The sequence below is a fragment of the Crassostrea angulata genome, chromosome 6, assembly GCF_025612915.1.
Source record: "Crassostrea angulata isolate pt1a10 chromosome 6, ASM2561291v2, whole genome shotgun sequence".
Taxonomy (NCBI): Eukaryota; Metazoa; Mollusca; class Bivalvia; order Ostreida; family Ostreidae; genus Magallana; species Magallana angulata.
In genome coordinates, this window is record NC_069116.1 from 39944784 (window position 1) to 39965990 (window position 21207).

A 21207-nucleotide genomic window follows, 5' to 3' on the forward strand; every position below is an offset into this window, starting at 1 on the left:
GTAATTTGAAATTGTGTCTACTAGTTACTTTTAATACTTTTAAAGTTCAGATAAATACATGTATCATTGCGTGCTAAATTGCAAATCACCGCTACCAGACTGAGAGTCATCGACCCCTTTCTAATGAATGTATATTTCATGTTGTGAGAGATGTTAAGTTTGTTGCGATAAATTTATGTAAAATTTTTTTTCATTAGCATTCACAAAGTACATTCACAAAAAATTACCAGAATGTCTGAAACATAATTACGATTCAATCAGTAATTCATACGTACTTTCTAGCTTGCATCGGTTCATGGGGAAGGGAATGTGGTAACAAATGTTCATATGGATATTATGGAATAGGTTGTCGTAGAAGATGCAGTTGTAGTGATAGGCAGATATGCGACCCCAAACAAGGATGTATGGACATATTCAAGGGTAAATACATGTAGGTAAAGAAAAAACAATCTTTATTCCAATATCAATATTATACATTATTTATTTTTAATGTAATATTATACGTGTATAAGCAACATTTAACAAATTTTTAACACGAAAACTTAATAAAAGATCAATATTTAACTTTTGCGCAATATTTATATGTAAATACTTCTATTTTTTGTTCATTTTTTGGGGGCATAAGTGTTTGAACCTTTATAATTAAATTAAGATTTTGTATTTCATTGTAATGATTATATATACTGCATCGGCCTGGCTACGTTTTACGCTTAAAAAAGTTTATTCCTGATGCTGGATTTTAAAATAATCTATAGAGAATGGGCCCTTTTGCAGTGCCGTCTTTATGTAGAAAATATCAACAAATTGTTTTTTTTTCTCGTAAAAGTTAAGTTTTGATGGATACTTCTGATTTATATGCACGCTTACATTTACCAAAATTAGCATACAGTATAAAAAATGAGGATTTTTAAATACCTAAAAGATAATCTAAATCCGGAAAATCGAACCGAACCTAGTTGAATTGTATCTTTTTAAATCAATATTGTTCTGTTGGTGGATCGATTGGCGCGTTTGCCGAATTAGCCTTTATGTATTATTTTACGTCTGAAAAAAAATCGAAAAAAGCTTTGAAGTTGCATAGTGATCAAACAAACATTCCTGACCATACAAAGTTGATGGAAAACTATTAAAAACAGGTCAATGTTTTACAGTGAGCACATTTGACAAACGTCTACCTGGATAGAACCCACGTGATTGTTTGAAATATTTATTCCATGTGTTGGTTCAAACATGGGTCACGCAGGTAATAGCTTTCGCTTGCTATAGGAAAAACCTTGAAATTTTCATACGTTTTTCATTTTTTACGTACTAGCCTAATGTAGTACAAACTTCTTATTTCCACAGGAGTTTTCTAAATGTAAAATGCGTATTTTGTCTTTTCCACAAGTTTGTACTCGGTTAGGCTGACAGTAAACAAAGGCTTTGAAATGAATGCCCGACCTCGTTTTACTATACAAAATCACGAATGTCGGCTGACCCCTACTTTGTTGTAATGCTTCGTGCTTTTTATATACAATAAATTCAGCGCTAAAACTTGTTAATTCTTATGGAATAGTTATCAATAGGTTATGTTAGGGAAAAAATATGCTTATTTGAATCTTCATTTTTTCACTTTTTACCGGGGCCCATAAGTGCACTCGTCCTTTGCATAAAAAAGGTCAAAAATAGCAATTTCATATTAAATTGAAGATTAATTTGAGCATTTGCCTTTCTTACGTCTGCTTGGTGTTCACCTAGAACCCATGGTAAACTTTATATTACTTACTGTGGTCAAAGTATTTGATTTCTTTTATTTTTCGACTTTAGGTGGCATGGGACAGTTTTTTTTATACAATTCATTGTAGCCAAGGGATGCATGTCTTCGGAACTCTGTAACTAGAATTTTCTCAGTTCCCCTTCCGCACAAATACCTTTAATTCACTCTTTATAAGGCCAATCAACAATTTCTGAAGAAAATTACTAGTCAAAACGTGTAAAATTCTCTACTGGTTTTTATGAGATTTTGACCCTTTCATGTTTTGCTAATTTTTCATGATTTTTCATCTTTTTAGACCTCCCCCAGCTAATTCCCTGCAGAGTACCGCGTGCATGTTGCACTTTCACATGTCAGAAACTTACCGGTGTATAGTTTACAATGTCCCATCCACTAATTCTCGTGTTATTTTACCTCCCGTCTGTAACTTACAATTTCACTGTGTAAAGTCAACACAACAGTCATAGCCGCAGGTTTCGCATTTTACTTCTGATTCTCATGTACCTAACATATTGGGCCTACATATTGCATATCAATTTCAACAAAAGACCCCCTTCTAACTAATGATAATCATTAAAAATCATTTAATGAATTTTAGCAACACTCATAAGCCTTCAAGTACAGCAACTCTCAATTTCACAAAAATATTGACCGGGTACTTTATCCGAAACTGTCCCTTGCTGCCTTGCTATTCCTCATTCAACAGACAACCCCTTTTTGTTGTTAGGGGTCATGTAGAGGTATAGAGTCATACAGTAGTTGAATTTTTTTGCGTTTGTATCACGCGATTGGTGGGGCGTGTGCGGCAGTCAATCGTCATTTAGATATTAATGAGGACAAGACAAATCACTGAGTTGGTTTAATATGTCTGAGCAACACTGGTCACAGACCCTGAATGAAATTATATTTTTATTGGCATATGTGTAGTTTTATTTTTACTCTTGAATGTTTACAATTACATCCACAATCAAAAAGTAGGTGTGTGTATGTGTTGACAATAACTACTCTCTAGATTTCAAAATTGTATACTCTAATGTTTTGAAATATTCCACGAATACTTGCTATACAAAATAATTAAGAAACCACATGTTAATTTAATTGCAAAGTTTTCTTTAATATCATATATTTATAACACATGCTAGAATAGTGCTATGATCCCGACTACAAAGTTCAAGTGGACATATACACGTAACTATGGACATAGCACGGACAATTTACAAAATTTAATACTTCCGTATGAAGTCAAGTTGGGTTCAATAACTTTGAGCGTAAATGTTTCCCAAATGAAGACGGTCAGAACAAAATGGATTCACATGGAATAGTCTTTGTTCTGTTACCATTCTTGGCTTACACTGAAACCTCTGTTACATCAGAGTGTTTTAACAAGTAAGAACATTTTATTCCATTTATTTTTTAGTTATATTAAAGTTCATGTTCATATTTTGTAGATTAAATACTAGTTCTCAGGATGAATTTCCATTTACTTATCTACCATTGTGCAACAACTATTATAACCTAATATAATTATCGCTCTTTATGTTTTAAGTTTTTTAACGATGTAATAATTTAAACATAAAATTAATCAGCTTTGTACAATTGTTTGCAGTAAAACAGGAGTAAATGGGTGCTGTCAAGATTATAGGAATGTTTCTGGAAAATGCGAAGGTATGAATTCTTGTTTCACATCTTTTTGACCCGGACTCATTATAGTTTACAAATATTTCCTTCAGATCATAATGATTTTTGGAATATGATGTAGTGCATAATAATTTTGAAAAGCTTCTTTAGATGTAAATGAATTTTTACATTTTTATTCTGTTAACCATTTCATAAAAAGAAAACTTTAATTGTTATTGAAAGCCGATTTTTATTTCTATTTTATTTTTTAAAGGGAGGTAGATACGATTTAAGATCAAAACTATATTTTTTATTTTCATGTATAAAATGATTTACTTTTGCAGTTTAAATGATTGACCAAAATTTGAATTTTTGATGCCAAGTTACAAGCGAGATACAGAGACAAGAATTATTTGTTATGTAGACAAAGCTTGAGTCTTATATTTGTTTACAAATAATGTAAAGTAAGGAAATTACCATTTTCTTTGTCAAAATGACTTGCGGCAAAAATAATCTGATACAATGTGTTTATAAATAATATTATCAACAAAAGAAAGCATTTTTTTTATTGAAACTTATTCCAATACAACACTTATGTAAACAATGACTAGAAAAGCTTTGTTTACAAAACGAAGAATTTCAAACTCTGTATCTTGGTTGTAATTCGATATTTGACTTTCAAATTTTGAGGAAGCATTAACAATACCCATATTAACAATTCTATACATTAAGGACGTTGTCTACTCAGGATTTGAGTTCTCAAATCCGGATTGTTAAAAAGTTTTTCATGAGTAAAACTTGTTTTAAATACAAAAAGTATTTATGAAATGAATTATTATAAATATAACAATCGATATTTTTACTAAATTATGGAATTAGGCTCTGACAAAGTTTGACTTTTAGCAAAACAGAGGAAATTCTGACTAAATTTTTCAGATTTTGTTTTCCACTGAAATATTTTTGGTAGTACTATGATATTAAAAGTTAAGATTTTATTTGTAAGTCAACATAATTTTGCATATTTTCTGTTGGTTTTATCTTGCTTTTTCGTTTAGATAATTGTATGGCACACACTACAAAAATATTGAAAAATGCTTAAAAATGATAAAAGACACCATATCTCAAAATGTTGATCATTGACCTCATATAAATTTTATACCAGCAGAGGAAGGTCAATATACTTAGTTTAATACTATAAATGTTTTAGCATTATCATCATTCAGTTTTTTGTTATATTGAATCAAAAATTGGTAGTAATTTGCATTGAAATCTGATAGAGGAAACTCGGACTAGAATATATATAAAAACTGTGAATGAAAACTCAATGCTTTGTATCTATTAAATGTCACTACCATTAATAAACTGTATTTCATTTGTTAAAGAGTTAAGCAATTTGTATTATTTTCAAAATTAAAAAAATCTGAATCATAGTGTAAAAATTTTATGGATTTTTCTTGAATTTCCCAAAAATATTCAATGGTCATTAACTCAAAAAGTAGGTCATTGACCTACTATTTTGAAAGTGAAGAATAACACTACCATGTAAGGTCTATAACACACAATAGTTGGTTTTTCATTATCATCAGTGGAATTTTTTTTCATTCTGAGTAAACGTCATCCTTAACAATGGAAAAATAAAATTTGAAAATTTTGGGTTCAAATCGTCTCCAAGTCCCTTTAAGAGTTAAAATAAGAAGCTTTTACGCAATGAATATACAAATGACAAAACTGGATCTACATGCCACTGGTTTTTATAAATGACTATTCTAAACGCCGATAAACAATGAGCAATATGCAGTTTAAACTGAATTATCAACGGGCAAGATAACCGCTTGTCATTTTAGTCATGATCAATTATCCATCTGAAAATATTGTCTCTTATACAAAAGCTTTTGATTAATATGTTGATATTATTACATGTTTGTAGTATTTTAAAGATGGTTGTAAATAAAAAGAGTTTAAAGTTTCTTTTGGTGTCTCATTTAGGTTATGAAGATTAACGTTGCGTTCATTGCAGAAAAACTAAACATGATCTGTCTCGCAGGTTATGTAACTTACTGTAATAGCTTGTTACGTTTATATCCACATGAATCATCAAAGAATCATTTTTGGGGGGTTCAGTAATATAAAGAAGGTAAATCAGCATGCTCAAAACAAGTTAGTATGAGAGTTCTAAAACAAGAGGCCCATGGGCCACATCGCCCACCTGTCCATCAATAAGCATGGTAAAATAAGCTTAATGGAGTCATAATACAAAATATATGTGGACAATGTAGTATAATACATGTAGATCCTGTAAAAATAAAAATCCATTATCCCCCTCTATATTCCTATGTTTATGATCAAGTCTCTTTTTTTGAACAGAATAATTTATAGCCATATTACATGATGAGCATTACAGTTCACAAAATTAAGATCCCATGCAATTGTTTATATATTGGGTATAAACTTACATCAAGCTTTGAACCCCTTGTAAAGCCCAAGAATCGTCCAGGGATGCCAAAATGCTTGCATATAACAAAAAATTATATATTTTTGCATTTCTGTGTTTTTTGTGAATAATTAAATTTTTTATTTTTGTAAAATTGGATCTCCAATGTAACCCTACCTTACTCCTCAAGATGTTGATTTTAACAAATTTGAATCTACATAATCTGAGATTGCTTTTACTAAAGTTACAGCATTTCTATGTAAAGGGCTTTATATACGAAGATTTTAAAAGATTTTTCTCTATATATTCCTATGTAAAAATGTGCCGCCACCCCGGTTGTGACCCCATCCTTCCCATGGAAATCATGATTTGAACAAACTTAAATAAACCCTCCCTGATGATTATTCCTCACAAATGTTTGCATTCCTGGCCAATTGGTTTCTGAGAAGATTGTTCAAGATTTACTCTATGTCTCTATTTATTCTTATGTAAAGTTTTGACCACCCATCGTGGCCCCACCTTATCCTCAGGGATAATGATTTGAACAAACTAGAACTTACCCTACATGAGGGTGCTTCAACAGAAGTTTCAGCTTTTCTGGCTCATTGGTTTCTGAGAAGAATTTGGAAGTATTTTTACTTTTTATATCCCTGTGTTAAAATTCGACCCCTCTCATTGTGGCCTCATCCTAACCCCCGGGATCATGATTTTCACAGCTTTGAATCTTCACTAACTGAAGATCCTTTCAGATTAGCTTCAGTATTCCTAGCCAAAACTTTTCAATAATTTTGAATTATCTTTCCTTTAAAAAAGGTGTGGTTTTTAGTTTTTACAACTTAAGCTTTGAATCCCCTTTGACTAAGAATTCTTTGTGCCAAGTTTGGTTGTAATTAACCCAGTGGTTGAAAATGTGAAAAGTTTACGGACAGTCGGACAAATGGACGACAGACGAAATGTTATCAGAAAAGCTCACTTGAGTTTTCATCATCATAATGAGCTAAAAATAATATCAAAGACATAAATACGATAAAATTGATATTTGACTTGTATATTTCAGCTTGCATCGGTTCATGGGGAGTAGAATGTCGGAACAACTGTACACATGGTTTTTATGGACACGGATGTCGTAGTAGGTGCAGTTGTAGTTATAAGCAGACATGCGATCCCAAACAAGGATGTATTGACCCATTTGAGGGTAAATAATTAATTAAAGAAAAACAGTTTTTATCTTAAAATGATTTATATTCCTGGTTTTTGAAAAGAAAATATTATGAATTCATTACATATAAAAAAAAAAAAAAACAAGCATTCTGAGATAATTGCATAAGCAATACACGTCCCCTACCGGTTTGTGGAATTTGCGAAAACAATGCACTGTTATGCAGAATATCGAACCAGAACATTAAAAAATTTGAATACAAAAAATTGATTTTCTCGAAAATATGACAACCAGACGCTACAAAAGTGTAAACTTGATCTGTAATTTGAATTTTGAAGTTGTTCAGCAAATTTCATATTATTCCTTAAATGCATAAAGAAAAAAAAGTGTGGAAAACTGAAGTGGGACAGACAGACGGACGGACAGACAGACAGACAGACAGACAGACGGACGGGCGGACGGACGGACAGACAGACGGACTAACGGACGCAGAGGAAAGCTATAGTCCCCTCCGGTGAAAACCGGTAAGAACTAAAAAAAATTCAATAAACCTTAAACACAGATTGAAAGTATGATGGAACAAAAATAAGAACTGTGTAAAATAATATATCGTATTGTGTACAGTTCCATGTTTTATTATAACACTTTATACTGCCGTTAGCATTTATTAGAGATTTTAATTTTACTGTTATTGCCTAATCAATTAATTAATCATCTGTACTTAAAATGCTTAAACAATTCTTTTTATTGTTACTTATAAATATCCTGACCTTTCGCAATTTTAAGCAATCACCTTCATTTGTAACCAATCACTGATACGGCAAAAAAACCCCATAAAATCAGATTCAAATCTAAAATTTATCAACATCATAACGAGTAAACGACTAAGAACATTTATGTAAACCATGTCAAACAAACCAGAACTTGGTCCCTAAATTCCTGTTTGGTGTCCAAGTAGCGTAGTGGACAATGCACTCGCTTGTCACCGCTGCGACCCGAGTTCGATCCCCGTGATCGACAGTGGTGGTATGTGATAGGGTATGGTGGTCGCCCGCTTGGACACGTGGGTTCTCTCCGGGTACTCCGGCTTCTTCCCACACCAATGACCCCCTCGCGCTAACATCCGTGCCAACGAGAGATATTAATATAAGTTGTAGAACTTGCTTATCAATCGTTGTAAAATAAATAAAGTTTAGTTTTAAATTCCTGTTTAAATTAGCAAATACAAACTGTTACAGTACATAGACAGGTATTCTCGTCTTCTTAAACGCATGGATGTACATAAATTGATTTTATTAGTTGGTGATTTCTTATTACATTTTACAACGTCAGATACATGTGAATCAGTGAAAATTAAAATTATCTTAATAACTTGATAATTCCAACATTCAGTTCAATGAAAGCTTCATTCAGCGATTATTTCACATCTCACTTTCTAAATTAAAATTCAAAACAGATATATGATTACCATAATGATAAAATGTACCATATACATTGTGTAACTAACTTATTTTTTATTTTACTTAATTTATTGAACAGTAACATTGGCATTTAAATGGAAAAAAGATACATTGAAGAATAAAAACTATGAACGTAATTTTTTTTTCATTTTTTTAACGTACATTAACATAAAATACTGTAGCCTCGACAGCACCTTCAATCATTACTCCTAACGCAGATCTGGGTGGTTTTACGACCATAAAAGCCTCCTTGTTCGTTGGCAGTGGTTTTCTGATTTTACTTCTGCTGTGTACTATTCTTATTTTTAATCGTAAAATGTGAGTATTATTTACATGTACTATTAGAAGTATCTCAAGTAACAATTTCTTGATTTTTTTATTTTTAGACAGCAGAAAGTAAACCAAAAAAGACGTATGCAGGTACTTATCATATGAGACTTAATAATGAAAGTTTCGACAAAATAATTCCTTTTAATTCAATTAATTTTAATTCATATATATATATATATATATATATATATATATATATATATATATATATATATATATATATATATATATATATAATATTAACTTCATGAAATTGATTATACACATTTCTGAAATTAAAGATGGACAAGAAGTTATCTACATTAATATCAGGGATTTCCAGATGGTTGATAATAGCAGTGCTACATCAACAAGAGTATGTAATTTGCATCCCAACTTAAATGGAGTAATAACACCAGTAGAAACCAAAAAACCATCTTACCAGGCTAGAATACCACTTACCCGTTCAAAAACACTGGATCCAGAGGGATATGGAATTTGGTGCAAGGGATCTGATAATTACAACCACATCAATTTCAAGAGCGAAACGCATTTGTCTTCGTATTTAAATGTAATGACAAACGATTATGACGTTTTTAAGTCGCCAACAACATCCCCTAAAACTCAAATTAACGACAACAATTACGATAAAAACGAACAGTGAAAAGAGGAAACGTTTGAAGAAATTGAAAGGATAGTTCATCCAATCAGAAACAAACGATCTATGGTGAATCGGCCGTACAGTTCAGTGAAATGCAACAGAACGTTAAATTTTTAGTTAAATACAGAGCAAAATGAACAACATATGTTTTTTTACGGGATATACAGTATTTGTAGCGTTGGGAAATATAGTTGACATTGCATGTTCAATCGTAAAAATACTTAAAGGTTTTTGAAAAAAATGTTATAATATCATTTATTCGTTTTGTTTTTAAGATATTAGATCTTTCTTGTATTCAACAAAAAGGAAAGGGGAATGCATTTAACGTTAACCTCTCGACAAGTGTCATTAAATACTGTTTACTATTTTTTAAAAATTTCTAGCGCCTTGAATTCCGGTTGGCCACACTATGAGACCGTTAGCTACTCTCTAGAAAAATAAAGAATGATTTTTTGTATCTTTTGTTTCTTAAACTCATACAATTTTCACATCTTCCTCCTTCAAAGATCATGAAAGGATAAAAATTAAATAGATCACTCCTGTTTTTGTACAACTTGAATAAGTTGAATAAGTTCAAAACCAAAATGCCATTGTTTAAGTTATTAAATCATTATCATTGATCTTGTGAATACAAGAGATAAAAAAAAAACCCAGAAAAAAAACAAACAAATCCAGAAATCAAAAACCTTACATAGGGTTGCCATTTTGACTCCCTTTGAGACGGTAGCAGATCCTGTCATAGCAAAGTCGAAATCTCATCGTCATCGAAAGCCGAATGGTCAGCGCGGTAAGCTCACTGCTATGATAGTGGGTTTCAGAGGTTGTCAATTCCAGTAACGGCCGAAGCGAAGTAGTACCTCCAATACAGTGAATTTTCCTTCTTTTTATTGATATCAATACCCTTCACTTTGAGCAGGTGTTTACCAACTTGAGAGTTATTGAAATGTTTTTGCTTATATATATGATATCATATATATATATATATATATATATATATATATATATATATATATATATATATATATATATATATATATATATATATATATATATATATATATATAAGGGTTTCTCATGATTTGCGATGGTATTTGATTTTTATTTAAATTCAACGAGTTGTGTGCTTTCGTTCCCCGAGCCTTTGCAATTTAGAATGTAGATGAAGTGCAATGAGTCTGATTACAAAGATCAAGGTCACATATAAGCTTGTACTCTGAACATAAAATTTACAATATTTCATTATTGAAGTGAAGTTAGGTTCAATAGGTTTTAGCATTTTTAAATCAAACCAGTCAGAGCAAAATGGATTCACAGGGAATAATAAATGCTTTATTACCGTTTTTGATTTACATGTATGTTGAAACATCTGATGCGGGAGAGTGTTTTAACAAGTAAGACAATTTTCTTCTCATTTCTTAGTTTGATTTTAGTTATGTTGATAAAGTTTCAAATATTATTTTCTACCAACAACTATCAAAACCTAAAGAATTGTCGTTCTTCATTTTTTAAAGTACTGTTCTTTACAACGAGTTAATGATTTACGTATATAATTAATTAATTTTGTACAATTGCTTGCAGTAAAGTTGGGGTATATGAGTGCTGTCAAGATTATATGAATGTTTCAGGAAAATGCGAAGGTATAAAATTTTACCTTTCATCACTTTGACCCTGACTCAATACAGTTTACGACACGTAAAACATTGACAGAAGTCAAACCAAGCATCAAAAGAACGGTTGAATATAATTTATGCTACTTGACAAAAAAAATTGAAAAAGATAAGAGATTTTGCAGACATAAGGACAAAGTACACACTACCAATATATGTTATTATATTTTTAAATCAAATATTTTTAATAACTGGTCTTTTTCAACAACGCGATCTCTTTGAGCGGAGCTGCGTTGCGTAAACAAAGCGTTTGGTTGAACTAGACATTAATGATATCTCCGAAGAAACGCACAGACACTTTTACTTTGTTACCATATCACCAACTACCTGCAGGCGCCCGACAAAAATATCCTTTGTTAAAACATTTCATTGAATCTCTTTAACAATATTACATGGTACAGAAAGAAATTAATATCTTTTGATCATTGATGATGATCACTGATAAACGTTAGAAAATAATGAGCTGATGATTTTGAAAAGCTGCTCATGCATATCGAGTTTACATTTTTACCTGTCAATGATTGGACAACCGGAAAAAAATATTTCGTTATTGATTAAACAATACCTGGTTTTTCATTTCCATTTTATTTCTTAAGAGTAAACAGGCTATGAAGTTTTACCTTGCGTTTATTGCATAAAACATTACATTTCATGGATATTAAAGTTTTTAATTACTTTTTTAAACGTTGAAAAAAAACCCCATTTTTTTTCAATATTATACTTGATTATTTTTTATGCTTCTTTAAAAACCTTATAGTAATGTTTTCAAAAATCTTTATAATCTATTATTTTTCTGCAGTAAAACAAGGTATATGTTACCAAAAAATAAACCAATACTAACATCTTTAGCCAAACTCTGATAAAAAAAAAAATAACGAACATTTTATTAGAAGACCAGTAAATTGGCATTCGAAACAACGGTAATATTATAAGTTTCGTCTGAACCTGTAGAAAATTGACCGGTTTATAGTCATCGCTTTCTTTTTCTTTCTTTTTTTTAAACAAATTCATAGCATTAGTACATGTGCTCATACTGTAGGTACATCAACTACAGCTATGACGAAAAATATATATATATATATATCAATACATGTTCTGTTAAATTGTTAGCTCGATTAAAGTAAATCACAAAACACCCTGGTCCAAACTTTCACTTATGGTCTCAAAGGGTATAGTTTTCTTAAATGAACTTGCAGAAAGCAGCTGATTAATAAGAAAATTTAAGTAAGTAGTAATCTATCAATGTTTTAAAAACAAAATGAGATGTTATGAATAAAGAACAATCAAAATTTGTGAATTTCATTGAATCGAAACTAAATAACATTAAAGTGCAATACGTGTGTCTCATAAATAAATTGAAAAGGATCATTGACTGAATTCAAATACCCATGGCACCTTAAACAAATTTACGGAAAGTGATGACAAAGAATATTGATGAAACTGCAGCTGTCACGGTTAATTTAGAAAAGTAATGCATGATACATACACAGGAAAATTTCGTAGGAATTGATGCCAGGGAAAGCGTGTTTTTCTTTAGTTCTCTAGTTACAATTAACTGGCTCATATATATGTTGGTCATAATAGACTCTTTATCATTGCTCCTAGATATCTCTTCTGTATTGTTATCCCCTTAAAGGGTAACAAGGCGATAATCTGAAATAAAATTTTACAAACTTGAAATATACGGGTGACAAACATAAAATCTAATTATTAGTAATTTACAAAGGCAATATCAATTCTCTCAGAAGGGTAATGAAATCACAAAAGATAATTTCAAATTTAAATTAAATTTACCAACTTTTCTGTAAAGTGTTATCAACTGTATTAATAAAGATAAAGCTGCATCAACTGTGCAATCTTGTTGACGAACATCGATATCATGTTAAGAAATAAAGAAAATCTGAAATCTGAAATGAAGTTTATAAAGTAAAAATGATATGTCATATGTAGGTGTACTTATTAAGTTACTGATCACATATCGTACATGTTTTACGATGAAATATAAGTCCATTATAAGTATGATATAATACATTTAACAAAGCTTTTAATACCAGCGCAACTCATTGTCATCGTGAATCTCCGAGAATGTATTTTTTCTATTTGGTATAACTTGTGATTCAAATGCAGGTGCTACCTAAACAATTAACAAACAATACAAAAAAGACTCAAGATAGAATTATCCGAAAATAATAAAATGAATCTCTTTGAATAAAGACCACGTTACTACTCTATTAGAATTGTTCAAGATAGGAGGTTGTCTTCTATTTCTCAATAAAATTAAACCCTATAAGATCTAAAAAATTTCGCCTCTGTGCACGATTTATGAATTTTAAACTTTCGATAACCACAGTAACTGTATTCAAATGTAACGGCAAAAATATTGCAAAACGCGGATTTTTGCCATTGCATACCGCCATAAACAGTCACAAATTAAATTCATTTTCGTAAAAATCGGAAACTTGGTCAGCATGATCATTAATTTGCAATCAACAACAATTGTATATAATTGTTTTCTGTTAATTTGATTTTTTCACATAAAAGTATTTTTAACCATAAATAAGGTAAATCATCGTGCTTGCTTAAACTAACTAGTATGAGAGTGCTTTAAAATAATATCAAAGACATAAATAGAATAAAATTTCTGATTAATTTGTACTTTTCAGCTTGCATCGGTTCATGGGGAACCGAATGTCGTAAAAACTGTTCATTTGGTTATTATGGATTTGGATGTCGTCATAGGTGCAATTGTAGTAATCGGCAGACATGCGATCCCAAAGAAGGATGTATCGGGTCATTCAAGGGTAAATGAATAAAGAATTGTTTAACCATAATCAGATAAATACTTGATTTTTTTAATGGCAGTTTATGTTTTCATTACGTAAAAAGCGACAATCAACGGATCTTTAATGTACAGCAAAACTCGTTTATAGCGAATTTCAGGGGACCACAGAGAAAACTTCGTTATAGCCGTAATTCGTTATACGTTTATAGCGAATTCGCAATTTTTTATAGCGAATTCGCTATAAACAGCACTTATTAAGCTGACAATTCTTCAAACTATTGTACGTTAATAGAGACCATCGTCAGTAAAAAGGAATAGTCAATACAATATTTTACTTTATTCATGTGATTGTTCAATTCAACGATATTGTTCGTAATATCTAATCGGTTTTTTAAAAAATGTTTTAACTAGCAAAAATAAAGAAATAAAACTTATCATTATTCGTCATTTAACTACCACAGACTTGCAACCGGATAAATGTCTGGAAAATTAAAAATAGAACCAATTCATTAAGATATATAATTTCCGGAATTTCTTTTTATTGTGGTAGACAATGAAATTGTATACTATTTATTAACATTTCTTTTATTGTGGCAGTCAATAAAAATAAATTAGATTTACAAACATAGATACATGTACATGTGTTCACGACATAAACCGGTTTTTATCTCGGGCATTAAGCCACGTTAAAGTAATCGTCGAGTTTTGACTGCTTTGATTTACTGGCGTGCATGAACTTTTCAATTTCACACAGATAAGAAAAGAGACGTTCTGGGGCATTTACACTTCTTTCAAGACATTGCCTCAACGAATGAATGGAGTTAATGCCATCGTCCGGATTTGGAAGATCTGTCGATTCTACGACTTCGTCATCATTGTCGCTATCGGCGCTGTTTGGTTCGGAGTTAATGCCAAGAATATCGTTGACGATGTCATCTTCGGATCTTGTCTCAACACTTATCACGTTCTCGTCCACACGAACAATATCTTCAAATGACCCGTTGAATCTCTGAGCATAGAGTGCTAACGGAACATCATCATCTTCATCGAATTCATCATCAGGATCTAAGTCGACTTCAACGCTGTTGTCCTCAAAACCCGCTTTTCTAAAACAGTTTGATATGCACGACACACTTACATCACTCCAAGCCGACTTCAGGAATCTAATTGACATCAACACGTTGATATTGGGCTCAATTTTCTTCTCGTCGCACCGAAATTAATTAATTTAATCAATTTAAATTGTTAGATAATAGTCAGGTTTATTTATCAATTAAAAAATGTAACATTATGCTGGGATAGACACACGTGACGAATCAAATCCATAGACCCGGGATACATAACGGTACTTGCACAAGAAGGAAATAAAAGAAATGTTTGTTTATCAATTAATGACAGTAACGTTATGCTACGATAGGCACAGGTAACAACCTACATCGAGTGCCCCGGGATATAAACCGGTAGTTGCACACGAGGATACAATAGATAATAAAGGTGTAATCTTACCTGCAATATGTATTTTATCAGTCGCTGGCGATACTTGATTTTCAGGTTGTTGATTATGCCCTGGTCCATCGGTTGCAACAAGCTTGTTGTGTTAGGGGGAAGAAAGTTCAGAGTGATGGACTTCAGGTTGAGCACTTTCGGGTGGGCGGCGCAATTATCGACGAACAAAAGCACCTTGCGTTTCTCCCTCAGAAACCTACGATCAAGATTTCGAAGCCATTCCTCAAAAATGAAACTAACCATCCAAGCCTTTTTGTTGGCTCTGTAGATTACGGGCAAAGATTTTATTCCCTTAAAACATCTTGGGTTTTCGAATTTGCCTATTACCAGCAGGGGTAATTTTTCAGTACCGCTCATGTTCGCCGCGACCATAAGAGTTAATCTCTCCTTTGATCTTTTCCCCCCATGACACTTTTCACCTTTCATTTGTAGGGTTCTGTCGGGTAGAAGTTTATAAAAAAGTCCAGTTTCGTCAGCATTAAAGATATCATTCGGACTGTAGTTTTGTATGATTTGGGGGAGTTTTTCTCTCCATTCGTCAACGATTTTAGGATCTACGACCGCACTCTCACCAGTTATAGCTCGGCACACGATCCCGTGTCGAGTTTTAAAGCGATCCAGCCATCCTGTATTCGCTTTAAAAGTGTGATCTCCTAATTTCTTAGCAAGGTCCTCTGATTTTTGAAGCAGTAACGGACCGCTTATAGGAATGTTCTCATGTCTTTTTTCTTTGAACCACTCTAATAAGGCGGAATCTACTGTCTCGTGCGGTACGGACCGATGGCGTTTCCGTGATGGACTCATTCCTGTTGATTCGTAATTTTGTACGATGTCATCTTTGTTTTTCAAGATTGTGCTCAGTGTGTTTGGTAAAATTTCAAACTTTGCAGCGACGTCTTTTTTAGGAAGGCCCCCCTTTTCAACCTCTTGTGGTCTCTAGCGTAATTGCTTTCCTTTTTCTAGACGGCGAGGACATGTTGAGAATGACGATAATCAAGTAAAAACTAACCATATATATCACCGTGAACATATCTCAAATTAGACTTAGTGTACCGAGAGGAACAATGAACACAACTCAAAACTCCTAAATTCCTTGTAAGTCCGTGAACACTTTACTATTTACATCACTACACAAGATAAATTTTAAATTCTTACGTACATTTTTTAATAAATTTTGTTGAAAAAATATATTCAATATAGGAATATTCCCGTATCTTAAATGAATTTTGTAGTGAAAAAAATTCGTTATAGGAATGATAAAAAACGTTCAAATTTCATCAGCGGGGATCTTAAAATTACTTCGTTATAACCGTAAATTCGTTATAGCCGTGTTCGTTATACGCGACAATTTTATAAAGGATTATATAAGGACTCTGCCGGGACTTGAAAAAAAATTCGTTATAGCTGTAAATTCGCTATATCCGTGTTCGTTATAAACGAGTTTTGCTGTATGTACTGGAGCTTTATTGAAGGAATGTTGGATCGAAAGCAGACAAAAATCGGAATTATGCACAGTTTGTATATAGGTCATATTTACAACGTGCACAGTTCGATGTTATATTGAAACACTATGACTGCTGTGTTTGCATTTATCGTATGAATTATACTTTTTGCACTGAAAGACTAGTTTATTTTAAAAATTGTACGGAATTTATTGGAAAAGGGTCAACATTCAACACAAATGAAACTAAAAGCTTTGGGTCACAGTATTAAGTTTTAACATTTCTCTTGAGCATTGCCTATCTTCTTTTTTTTTTTTTAAATAAGGCTGCATTTAATGTTCATCGTCTGATACAAAGGTCAGTTTCACATATTCTAATTTACAATGTGTCAACTAATTTGTGTTTTCCCCCTATTTTTAGTAATATTTACTATTTTAAACCAACCAACAAGCTCTAGAAGATAGCTTTCAATAATATCTAAAATTCTTAACCAACCAACAAACTCTAGAAGACAAACCATTTTAGTGTTTTTGTTGGATATTTTTGTTCGGGAAGGGGGGGTCATGTGTCTTAGATTTCCTGAATAATTGTATTTTAAATATTTCACAGTGTTAAATAAAAAAAACCACATAAATTATTTATCAAGATAAGAAAAATCACCAAGTTAAACCACGTTCAATGAGCTAATAAGAGACTGGAGATGATGGTCCGAAATTGTACAGTCGTCATAATATTACTCAATTTCGGATAATATCTACATATTAGAAGTACATTGATCTTATTCATATCTTGAAATAACTTATTTTTTCTAGTCTAGACAGCAGCCCCTAACTTTACTTTTAACCTTGATCCGGAGAATATTATTCATAGGACTTCGACATTTCCAACATTCGGTTCAATGAAAGCCTCATGCAGCAATAATCTTACACCTTATTTTTTAAATTCAAAACAGTTATGTGATAATAATAATGATAAAATGGACCATTTACATTATGCAACCGACCCTTTTTCTAATTTACATGTATTTATTGAAATCAGTAACATTGGAAATTAAATTAAAAATCTAGATTAAAGTATGACAACTATGAATGTAAACTGTTCTACAATCTTAGTCATTTTTAACGTACATGAACATGTGAATGCTGACAGCACCTTTAAGCACTACTCCTGACCTTGGTCTTGAAGATTCGACGAACACAGAGGCCTCCTTCCTCGTTGCCAGTGGTCTACTGATTTTACTTCTGTTGTGTGCCCTTCTTATTTGTTATAAAAAAATGTGAGCATTATTTATCATATTTATAAATATCTCTTAAAGCAGTACCTTTTTGTTTTTTGATTTGGTTAGTTTGAATGCATTTGTATTCTTTTTTTTAGGAAAAAGCAAAGCGAACTTATTCAGAGATATGCTGGACAAAAAGTCATATATGATGATCTCAGGGTTTCCCGAATTGTTGATAATGGCGGGGAGTATGATATTCCAATAACTCCAATAAAACAGATTGAATAACTCAAGAACCATCTTACCAAGCTAGAATACAGTTAACTCCTTCAAGAATACTGGGTTTAAAGAGTGATATTATTTCAGGGATCTGATCATGATATCTACATTCAAATTAATTTTAACAGCAGTTTAAAGCTGCTGTATTCGTATTCAAACGTATTGACAAAAAGTTTGGTGTTTTCATGTCACCCCAAAAACTCAGATTAACGACAACAAATACGTTAGAAATAACCAGTTTAAAGAGAAAATATTTTTTAAAAATCATGGAAGCCTGATTTATCCAATCAGAAAGTTTGAATCTATGATGAATTGAAGAACATTAAACAATGATACGTGATGTTTTATAGATTGTAGCTTAATGATTAAATTCTAATCTATTGTAAGTTATAATGTATTTTAATTAGAATTTTCGTTTAATATTATATTTAAAGAAAGATTTTTGTTACGGTAATAAGACTTAAAAAGATTGAAATTTTCGACGGTTTGTTTACTTTTTATCTGATTTATTGAACAAATCACTTTAATTTTATTGCAGTTTTTTAAATTAATAAAATGATTTTCAAAGCAGACCATGATTGTAATCAAACAAAAAATATTGTTCTATATCTACTTATCAATTATGTACAAAAAAGGAGCACACTCAGCTTACCAATATACCTTTTACTGAAGAATAACTAAAATATAACAAAACCAATTTCAAGGTTCTCAAACGAATTCCGAATGACAGTCGAAAAATTGTGATTTGAATTTTTAAACAGCTTTATCATACGTCTGTTGGCGAATGATCCAGTGTGTTCGTTTTGATTCTATGTCTGTTAATTTAGCGATCGATACTTTGATATCAGTTCGTGCATGAATGGTGCAAAACCGTGATTGTGTTTTTACCTTAATTTATTTGGCAATAAACACTGTTTGTTGTTTATTTTGTGTCATGTATTGTGCACAAAGTGGTTAATTTTTTTTACGTGTTTTTATATAATGCAAAGATGACATTTCATTTTGTATAAAGGATTATTCCTTTGGTTTTGAATTTTTTGTGCATACTTAATATGCAAATTACTGCTTGTCATGTCATAGTCTCATTCTTTACTTTTTGTGGTTATTAAAAATGGTTATTAAAATGAAGGGGCCGCCCTCTTTCAAGGGGAGATTATCAAAATTGTTGAAAAATTTCGGTATTATTCAATTATCCTCAGAAAACCTTAAACTTGTCAGGAATCATCCTCATGTAGACTTACGTTTGTTCAAGACATGATCATCGGGAGTACAGCTGGACTTCAATGCTCGGTCAAATTTTGTAATTTTTTTCTCAAAAACTATTTTGCCAGAAAACCTGTAACTTGTATGGAAGCATTTTCAAGTAATGAAGATTTGTTCAAGTCATGTTCGCCGGGGAAAGGTTCTGACCACATTGGGGGTCGAAATTTTTTATTTAAGAGTATATAGAAAAAAATCTTCCCCAAAACCTATCAACCAATATAGCTGTAACTTTAGTGAAAGCAACCTCAAATAGTGTAGATTCAAGTTGTCAAAATCACAATATTTGCAGGTAGAGTTGGGCCATAATTGGGGGGATACAGATTCTTACATAGTTATATATTAAAAATTAATTTTAAAAAAAATGGTTAGGCTGTTTCTTTAAAGAAATCAAGCTCAGATTGTGTAAATAGGATTGAATCACATTAGAGGATTAATTTTACATAAGAAAAAAAATTAAAATATTTTTTAAAAACTTAAATTCTACGATATATGGTATTACTTATACGCAAGTATTTTGACATATTGTTGGTTCTTGATTCTTTAGATTGTGGTCTCTGGATAATTATTGACCCCACAATGGGTTCAAAGGTTGATGTCAGTTATATGTTTTTAAGATCTTCTTGAGAACTGCAATGCTCAATATGTGAAAAGACTATGATATCATCCGTTACAAAAGTGGCTGAATATTTAATATAAGAATATTCAAGGGAAATTTGTGAATCTTTTTAAACAGGATCTATTCTAATACATTGTCCAGAATTTTTTTTACATGTATACTACGATGACTTAATAAAGCTGATTTTTATGGCTATTGCTGCTCAGATGAGCTATGTGGTGCATGAACCTCTTGTTTCATATTTCAAAATTATAATTTAAGTCTATATGATATAAGTATCAAGGGACAAAAGCAAATTAAAATCACCCTCTTTTTCCCCTCCCGTGTAAAATATAAAAACTGTTTTAGATACGACTGTCCTTGATGATTTTTAAAAGGCAACGCTTCATGTTCAACATCTTGAGCCAGAAAAAAAAATCAGAGGTTAAGTGTTAGTTGGTTCACTATTTTATAAACCAATAGCGAATTACTTTCTCTAAAAACATTCAGGATTCAGGTTATCCCCATTTTCGGATGTATTGCAACTCTAAACTAAAAATGAGAGATTTTGAATAATGATCATTGTGCAATGAGTCTAACTACAAGGTTCAAGTGGTTATATAATCATGAACTTTAAACGGACAATTTACAATTCTTCCTTAAGCAGTCAAGTTATGTTCTATAACTGTGAGAATTTAATTTTCTCAAATGAAGATCAAAATGGATCCAATCTAAAAAGTCATTAGCAAAACTTCATTTATATTGAAACCTCCAAAAATATAGAGTGTTTTAACAAGTAACACAATTTTATTACTTTCTATTTTTGAGTCTTTTTCCCAAGTATGTTAATTTAAGCCCAAACCAAATTCTGTAAAAATAATATTATTGATTAATTTTCAAATACTTATCTTCTACAAACTACTATTATTACCTAAAGAATCCCTTTCTCTATGTTTTAACTGAGTGTTATGTTTAAGAGGTTATGGATTATATGTTTAATTAGTTCATTAATTGTTTGCAGAAAAACACTCTTACATGAGTGTTGTCGAGACTCTCTTACAATG

General features: G+C 31.5%; 2 pseudogenes; both read left to right on the plus strand.

Moving 5' to 3' along the window:
• The first annotated feature begins 3012 nt into the window (after positions 1 to 3012).
• Positions 3013 to 9798, plus strand: LOC128189282 (uncharacterized; annotated as a pseudogene).
• A 942-nt stretch (positions 9799 to 10740) lies between these two features.
• On the plus strand, positions 10741 to 18725 carry LOC128187499 (N-acetylglucosamine-1-phosphodiester alpha-N-acetylglucosaminidase-like; annotated as a pseudogene).
• Positions 18726 to 21207: the final 2482 nt, after the last annotated feature.